Here is a 9416-nt window from a genome sequence, read left to right on the forward strand (position 1 = left end):
CACCAGTGCCTGGAGCAGCAGGCAGGCAGGTGGGCAGGTAGGCAGGCTGAACACACAACCCCATTCCATGACCCTGGCCAGACTCCAGCTGCCCCAGTACGGCATGGCCTGTCATTTATGGGAACTGTGGTGAGGCCAGGGCTGCTCTGTGCTGGCAGACTCCTGCCCAGAGTATCCCTCAGCTGAGCCAGCTGGTGACCTATGGCCAGAGAAGGGCATATATGCTGTCACTTGCACCAGTGCATGTGGGCCCAGAGGCTCCTGCAGCCTCCTGCTGTAGGCAGCACTGGGCAGTGGTGCCCTGGCCAGGGGAGGACCAGGAGGTGTCCCTGGGTGCTGCCCAGACCCCAGCAGGAGACAGTCTTGGCTGCCGAGGGCTGGCAGCCATCCCCATCCTGCCTGAGCCTGGATTAGTGTGGTGCATCGCTGGCCCGCTGTGACATCAACCATGAGCTGAGGCCCTGAAGCAGGCAGGGGTTGATGCCAGGAGGTTCCTCACCAGGATCTCCCAACCAAGCTTACTGTGCAGTCAGCAGCTGAGCTGGCATTGATTTATTGATCCAGCATCCATAGGGGTGGCAGCTGGGAGGGGCTCAGGCTTTGATCAGCCTCCTGCAGAGGAGACAGGCATCAAAGGCTGCTGTGTGGCAGCAGGGGCCTCTCTCTGGGACAACGGGGAAATCTGGCTGTTGTCTTGGTGGGCATGGCCTGGGCTGGGGCCTGGGTGCTCAGGTAGACACAACTCACACCCACACCTTTTCTGGCGCTGCTGGGGAGGGGAAGGGCTGGCAGGAACCAGGGAACCCCTGGATGATGCTGGACACCAGGCAAGCAGGGGTGCCACGACAGCGGGCAGTTTCTCTCCCACGCTGCTGGCAGTAGCGTATCTGCCATTCCCAGTAGAAGAAGCAGACCTGGCTTCAGCTGCATTTTGGGGTACAACAGGCCGTGATGTAGGGCACTCTGGGCACCATGGCTGTGCCCAGGTCTGCCCTGAAGGTAAATGGGCAGGAGAGGTGAAGGGAGCAGGGCAGATGTTACTGCAGCTGCTGTGCAGGGGTGACAGGTGGGATAAACGATGCTGGGTTCTCCAGGGGCCAGTAAATTAGAATCAATAGGAAGCAGGAATAATTTATTTGTTTGACATCGCTTGTTAATTAACTGGGCTGATGAGTGTGATGGGGAGTGGCAGGAACCCTTCCACCTGCTCATTTGGTACCTTTCCACAAGGGCTGGGAGTCCCATTTTCAGTAGCTCAGCATCAATCCACACCCTCAGGGTGGACAGGGGCAGGAGGGGACAGCATTCAAGAGCTCTTGGTGGTGGCCTGACCAAGGGCACGATGTGGGTGAACATGGGGGTGCTGCGTGGAGGATGCAGTGCACATGGTGCCTGCAAGGTCCCCCTTGCTCAGCATTTCCTCCAAGCACAGGCACTTCTAGACCTTGGCTCCTGCACCTCCCTGGCTGCTGCAGCTCTGGTATGGCCCAGGTGTTTGCTCCACCACTCCACCAGCCAAGCATGCCTCCAGCCAGGGCTACCACTGCAAGCTGCCTCTGCTTCCTCCCACTCCTGCCCTGTCCCCAGCACAGCTGGTGGCTGCACTGGCAGGGTCACTGGCTTGGTGCTCATCCACGTGTTGTCCACACTCCCAGCACACATCCTTGGCTCTGCCTTGCCTGCATCCTGCCAGGCTCACAGGAATCCTTGGCAGCTCCGTCAGGAATGGCTGCAAGCACAACTGGCTGGCGATGTGTGCCTAGGCAGTGCCCAGTGTCACCCCCACTAGGATGCAGGCACAGAGCTGTCCCCAAGTCCCTGCTGGCAGGGTGCTAGGCTGTCCCTGCTCTATGGGCCTGCCTCAGCCCCAGGCAGCACCATCACCACCCTCTGTTTTTTTTTAAAAGAATAACATTTCTGCTAAATACTTTAATCAGATTAGTAGCAGTGTGTCTGCAGTGCTGTTAAATCAATGCTCCCCAACACATCTCGGCGGCTAGAAATCAATTACTGTTTAAGCCGTGCCTTGGTCCCTGGCCTGCGATCAATATGGGAGATGTATTACTCTCCCAGAGACTTTCCCACTAAAAACCTTTCATTTGTATAACAGGAGCTCAGGCAAAGTGCTGGTGCCCTCCCTTCCCACCTGCCTCTCAAGGACCAGGCAGCCCCATCCCAGCTTCACTCTGGGAGGCTGCTGGGGCCTGCTGGCTTGGAGACGGTGTGACACAGGATTAGGACAATCCCTGCTCCAGGAGGAGATGTGCAACACTGGGCCAGCAAAAGTGTGCAAGACCGGGTCCTGCACGTGATGGGCTGGCAGGTTAGAGACCCACAGGCAGGGTTGCCTGGTACCCCTGGGGACCCTGGGGCTGGTCCAGTGTGGCTGAATCCTCTGCCAGCTCCAATGCCCACTGCCTTGGCTTCTGCCCACCACTGCATCCCAACCAGGGCACTGCCAGACCCATGCATTCCACAAGGAGGGTATGACCCCTACCCTGCCCAAGAGCTTTGCCCCTCTGTAGACCCCTCTCTCCAAAAGGCTTTTCCCCCACTCTCAATCTTTGTCCCATAATTTTTGAGAGTGATTTCCATTATTCATGATAAGGATCTTTAATTAGCTGTGAATATTAATTACTTACTCTGTAATTAATCATGCTTTGCATGCTGGAGGGGGCAGTTCTTAGCACCACCTTGGCTAAGTGTGGGTGGCTCCAGCAGTGGCAGCAGCCCCAGAGTCTCATCCCATCCCAGGTCAGCCCCCCCACCCACCCTGTGGGAGAAACTGGCCCTCCATAAACACACGGGCAGTTTACCATTTGGGATTCAGCCTCACATCCCCAGGGCTAAGGGGTGCTGTGAGGCACACTGAGGGGCTGCTCTCACCCTCTCCCTGACCAGGCCTTGCTTCAAGGTTCATGACCTGGGCTGTGCTGGGATCATATCTCCTTGGCCAGCTCTGCAGGTGCCTGTGAGGAATGAGAAATGGCTTTTCGTGCATCACCTGCTCTTCTATCCCATGCAGAGTGCTCTGGGAGGGCCCAGGCTGAGTCCTGCTGGGGTTGCTGGGCCTAAGCCCTGTGGGGCAGGTCTGCATTGGCCAAATCCACCTCACCCCTACACAGCTGCAGGGGCCCTACCTGAAGCAGACAGACATCATCCTTGCAGCTCCCTGCCCTCTCTGCCTGCCTGTCTGCACATTACCTCTCAGACTCTGCTCTCAGGGAATTTATGCAGTCCCAAATCTTGCTTGGTCACCCAAAATTTGGTTCTAGCATTGTCTGCACTGTGAAGAAACTGAGGCACCAGGGCTGGTAGTGCAGGGATCACTGCCCGTCCCCATCCTGACACGGCAGGGATGTCCCAGGTGCCAGGTGGGAGTGCCAGGGTTGGGTGTCCCAGATGCGTGGGTGACGGATGGCGAGCGGAGGCACCCGCTGGCCACTGGAGGCTTCTGCCTGCCTGTGCTGAGCGCTCCCACGAGGGCAGAGTTTGCTTAAACAGAGACAGATTTAACTATTTCCATTACAGCTAAATGATGAGCCCCATAAACTTTATGGCTCCATGCGCATGAGAGCGGCTCTAATGGCCTTCACCATCTGGAGGAGATGGCTCCGTGGGGGACCCGTGCCCGCTGCCTGCCCACAGCCAGGGCCTGTGTGCAGAACCAGAACCTTCCTGGCACGGCACCCGTGTTGGCATGGGGCCGGTACCCCAGGACACCACTGGCTGTCTGTGTGGGGTTGCCTGTGTTTGACCCCGATGTGATCCTGCTGTGGAGCCCATGAGCTGTACCTGCAGGTGGCCCAGTTAGCCCTAGGGTGGCCCTGCAGCCCTGCTCGCACCCACACTGCAGCAGAGTGAGGGGAGAGCACTCCTGGGTGACTTTTCCTCCCATCCTCTGCCCCACAACGCTGCAGGGGCAGGCTGGGAGCAGGTACTCGCTGTGCTCCTGCCTGCACTTCCGAATGCTTCTGGCACGCTCCCTGCCACTTCTCTGCTGGTGCCGTGCTGCAGGATTTGTCACGGGTGGGCGCAGGAAGACTGCCCAGCAAGGCTGTGCTCTGAATACCCAGCTGTCCCCCAGTAGTGCCTGTCCAAGGCCTGCTGCTTGCTGATTGTGGCAGGTTTATAGGGGTCGTGGGCCACCCATATCAGCCATCCCCTACAGAGGAGTGCTGGTATGACTGTAATCCATGCAGGGATGCTGCTGGGCTGGCAGTCCAGGCAGGGTACTGCAGGGACAGCCCTAAGGCGTGGAGGGATGGGCAGGTGTGGGTGAGGACACAAAAGCCATCGCCTCTGTGCTCCTAACCCCTGTTTTTTGTGGCTCCCACAGCAGCAACCCCATGGTGCACATCATTCCCCCATGACTGTGGGCTGGTGGGAGGGTGGCTGCATAGCCATGGCCAGCCAGGGCAGAAGGGCTGTGGGACTGCCAGCTCCCAGCCTGGAGCAGAGAGGCTGCTGGCACAATGCTGCAGCAGAGGATTAGGTTTGGTGCAGGAGAGCCAGAGATGCTTTGAAGTCTCATGAATATGAATCAGTGGCTTGGGGCAGGAGCGGAGGGTCTACGCTAATCTCTCCCTTGCCATGGTGACAAGTGTGACAAACAGTGTGTGGGCCAGGAGGCAGGGCAGGGAGCAGGCAGGGGACAAGGGATGGCAGGAAGGGCAGCCCTGGTGAAGGGGGGCATGTTGCTGGCACGTGCTGGAGTGCTGCACCAGGTGCTCTGCAGTGCACCCCACACAGCCTCCCCCATCCTGTGCCCACCTCGGCTCCTGGAACCCCCTCCTGAGTCCCCACGGATGCTGGCACCCCGCTGGGCTCTGGGTCCCAGGGCAGAGGTGGCTGCTGGCAGTGCCCATCTGGCATGGCACTGCAGGAGCCCCAGCGTGCCACCGGTGGTCGGGCAGGGAGTGCAGTCAGGGCAGGCAGCATGCAGCTCCTCGGGGGCAGCAGAGTGGGCAGGGACAGCTGCCTCAGCTCAGCCCTGCTGATATTTGGCCAGAGGCATGGGTACAGCTGTGCTCAGGGTACCACAGATAGGAAAGGGACCCAACCTTTTCCTGAGCTCATCCCACCACCAGCCCAGCCTTGTATGAGCTGGCGGAGCCCATAGGACCCAGCCAGCTCCCATCGATCCAGGTCGTGGTGCCATCTGCTCAGTGGTGCTGTGGCCCTGCCTGCCATAGCTCGGGCTCCATGGAGATGTCATGCTTGGGTCTGCTCCTCCTGTGACAGCCTGAAGCCCTCGGTGCTCTCCTAGGAGACAGTAACTAGAGCGGACGCTTGCTCCTAGCAGGACATGACTGGGGCTTGCAGGAGAGTCTCTGAGATCAATTTGGAGGTTGTTTTGATGCTCTCCTGTTGCAGCATGGCAGTGGCAGCTGCCTGCCCAGCCCAGGGGAGCTGTGCATGGACAAGCACTGGCTGGCAATGCTTGGTGGGGCTCAGAGAAACTGTTTGGGCTGGTGCAAGCCACAGAGAAGGCTGTTGGCTCTGCAGCCTCTCAAAGACTGTGGGTGCTGGCAGTGAAGCTGCTGTTTGCTCCGAGGGCGCCCAGAACTGCCATCTCTCTTCCAGGACCCATGGCCCAGGATGCTGTGGCTCAGGGCCAGGACAGAGCACTGAGCAGGGAACGCTGTCCAGACTGATTGCCAGAGGATAGGGAGGGGAGAATAAGGGCTGGAGCAACATCATGGCAGGAAGACAGACAAATGCAGAGCAGATGTTTAATTATCAGCACAGCGTTCTCGGATCCCTGAAAATCTCTGCATCCAAATGTAGATATTTTATGGGAACATACGCTTCTGCTAAGAGCTGGAGCTGTAACACAGTGCCCACATTCCCACGGACTGTGCATCAGCAGGGCTGGCACTGTTTGCCTCTGCTGTGGATGGGGCAACTGTAGGGCTGGAGGTGGGCTGGAGAGGCCCATCAGGAGCTGTGTGCCATTGTGGGGATGAAGCTCACTGCAAGATCACGGCCCCAGAGGCATGGTCCTCCACACATCCTACTTCATCCCACTGTACAGGGATATGCTGGGATACAGCAACTGTCACCCATGTCCAGCTGGGAGCCTAGCCAAGCACATGGCCAGGCAGGGGTTGGAAGCTGCCTTCTCCTTACATTCATCCCCTCTTAAAGCTGGTCCCTAGTTGCTCAGGAACTTGCAGGGATTTCTTAAAGTTCTCTGAGACCTTCACAGTGTATGTTTTTTACTGCAAGACTTGCGAGGTGTCATCCCTGCATACAGGCTGTCTTTACCTCACGTCTATCCCCTGGCCCTTGGCAGTTCTCTGGTAGACCTGGGGCAGTTTGAGGGCTCTGCCATTGTTAGAGTGGGAGTTGGGGGAGGCTCAGGCAGAACAGGAAACGGAGCCACCCAGGGTTCTGGGCTGGCCTGAGCTGTGTGCACCACTTGCCTCATTGCTGCTGGAGGAGCTGGAAAGGCTCCTGCCCTGCCATGGCCTATGGACCACTGTATGTCCCTCAATACAGGGATATGCTGTAGGTCCCTTGAGATATTCCAGCTTGAGGCTGCAGCCAGACATGGGGCTGGTCTGCAGCACAGAGCCCATCTACATCTCTGTAATAGCATCCTGCAGGAGAGGGCTGGTGGAGGGTAGCCCTGGTCTCCCTGCCTGAGCACTGGGGCATGGCTGCCTGACTGTGCCAAGTAAAGTAATCAGCGAGAGGGAACAAGGACAGGCTGGTCCTCACCCACAGGCAGGTGTGAGGGGCATTGGGGCACAAAGCATTAAAAACCCCTCTTAGCACCACTGTGAAAGACCTCTGCAATCCAGGGAAGCCCCCATGCTGGGGCTTTTCCACGGGAGTGGGTTCAGCTCAGGGGCTTCCCTGAGTCTCCCCTACCAGTTCTGCAGAGCTGCTAAGAGGATGCCCATGCTGAGGAAGAGATTTCCAACAGCACATTAGGGATGGCAGCAGTCTGTCCCCAGCATGGAAATCTCATCCCAGGCAGCCCGGCCTGCCTTCACTGCTCTGCAGTCCCTTGAGGCTGTAAACATTTTGGATTCCCTGCCTCGCCTGCTCAGGCACCTTGCAGATTCAGGGCATGTTGCTGTCTTAAAACCTATCAGGTTTCCTGTCACCTCCCAGGGCCCATGAATCTGTAGGCCTGATGTAGCTGGGACTGAAATGGTGCTGCAGGCGAATGGCTCTGCACACCCTGCACACCACCACCTGCTCCCCGCATGGCTCTTCTCTCCACAGGCCCATAATCCCCCCAACCCATGGGAAACTGCTCCAGCATCATCCCCAGCAGGCTGGAACTGGCTGCTTTTCTCTAGGTTAGCTGGAGTTCCCAGGGTCATCCTGGGCATCAGGTACCACATCCAGCTAGAGCCAGGATTGTGCCCTGGCTGCCAGCTCTGCCGGCGGGCTTAGAGCTGGGACAGACAAAGTTTCTGCCACTCTTGCCAGCCTAATAAACCAGGACTTAGATTCTGGGACGTTCTTCTTGCCACTGTTACGTTGTTTCACTGTCTGCATCCTTGCTCCTAGGGAGGAGGGAGCTAGTGAGTGCTGGAACCTCATCAGGCAGCGGCAAATAAGGGCTACACGTGCAACCGACAGCCCCAAACCCTCATAAATCTCCTTTGCATGGCCCATGGCTCACCTAAGTAGATTTGATTTGTCAAATATTAAAATTAATTTAGAATTGAGCGGTGGCCTGTGTGCGCACCCTGCTCTCCTGCCTTCCCCCCGCTGGCACCTCTGCTCCTGCCCAATGCATCATCCCCGGCCCCGCGCTCTCGCCCCAGCCGGGGCGCCGGGAGCCAGGATAAATCATCCTGCCGCCACGCTCAAAGATGAGACGATTGCTTGCTCGGCGGCAGGGGATCACAGGGGAAATCACACCGCGTGCCACCCGCTCCGTGCCGGGGGCGGGGGAGACGCCACGCTTAGGCAGAGATTTATTTATTTGATTTTACTGGGCTGGGATTTTTTTTTCATCTCTCAAACACCCACGAGGGAATTGCAGCCCCTGGAATATTAATGCCACACAGGACGCCAGCTCGTTAAAATGTCACCTGGCTGTAATTTCTCCTGTGTTTATTATTCCCCAGGGAACGCGAGCTCCCATTCCTCCCTGCTCACGGTGGTCGCGGCACATGGGGCAGCCCTGCCCGTCCCCTTTACTGCAGCATGAGCGCTGCTCGATCACATCACCCAAAATGTTTCTGGCCCTCTTCCACCGCCGCAGAGGTGGGCTGCACCGTCTCCAGCACTTCCTGCTGAGCTGAGCCCCAGGAACCGATGCTGTGAAAGACAGCGCCGGCATGGTGCAAAGCCAGCCCGGCTGGGATGAGGAGCGTCACCGCGGGCAGAGGCGGAAGGGCAAGGGGTCGGCCAGCGGCCAGTGTCGGCATAGGCTGGGGACAGGGCGGCACAGAGAACAGCTGCCTTAAGGAAACTTTGGCTCAGTTCCTGCAAATTAATGTTTTTTTCCCAAACAGTTTCCTGGCGCTAAGCGCGACGCGGGGAGCAATTATCTTTAGTGTCGATGTTATTACCATAAAAATTGCATTGAGGACTTTTCTCCTCCGATTAGAAAGTTAACGATCATCACTGCCTTCATTGTTCCCCGCACCGTGCTCGCTCTAATAAAGAGTCTGTGCACTTTACTTTTCACTTAGCATGAAAATTACCCAGCTGCTGCTGTGCACGGCTGTGCAGCCCCCGCGCTCACCTCCTGGTGACGGGCCCTTGGCAGGTACTGGGAAGGAGCAGCCGCCAGCTCGGCTGGGACGGACGGGCTGGCTGGCGGCTTCCCCGCCTGGCGGAGGCCAGGGCTTGGCTCAGGGCAGGGGATGCCGGTGTCACGGCTGCTCATCCTCTCTCTGAGCCTCAGGGAGCACCTGAGGAAGTTTTCCATGTGCTCTCCTTCAGGGATGTGCTGTCAGCAGTCCCTGCCCATGACCATCTGCTGGGCATCCTTGGACCCCCAAAAGCCAAAAGAAAAACCCACAGTGGATCATTCCCCCTTCTCTTGCCAAGGGCTTGGGATGGGTCCAGTCTTCCCGTGCCTCACTTCTTCTTGAGACTCCACCATGGCTCTCCATCCACAGCCAAGCTGGGGCTGCCTCCTGGCCATGCTCCCATTACCTCTCACTCACGGGCAGTGGCACAGGTGAGCCCTGCTGCTGTCACCTGCTGTCCTGTCCTGGGTCCCTGCAGATAGCGCAGCATTGCTGCTTGCAGCAAACTGGTGCTGTGCCTGCCTGTGGACATCCAGGCTCTGGCACTCACTGTCAATCCCATCACCTCTGATTTTTACAGGGAATATTTGCATCGTTTTGCTCAATACCAGCATAGCTCTTTAAATGCTTGAAGTGCTGTAAAAATCTTAGCTAATCTTCAGAGAGCTTTTTTTTTTTTGCAAAGCT

Source organism: Lonchura striata, chromosome 7 (genome assembly GCF_050655825.1).
Source record: "Lonchura striata isolate lonStrDom1 chromosome 7, ASM5065582v1, whole genome shotgun sequence".
Taxonomy (NCBI): Eukaryota; Metazoa; Chordata; class Aves; order Passeriformes; family Estrildidae; genus Lonchura; species Lonchura striata.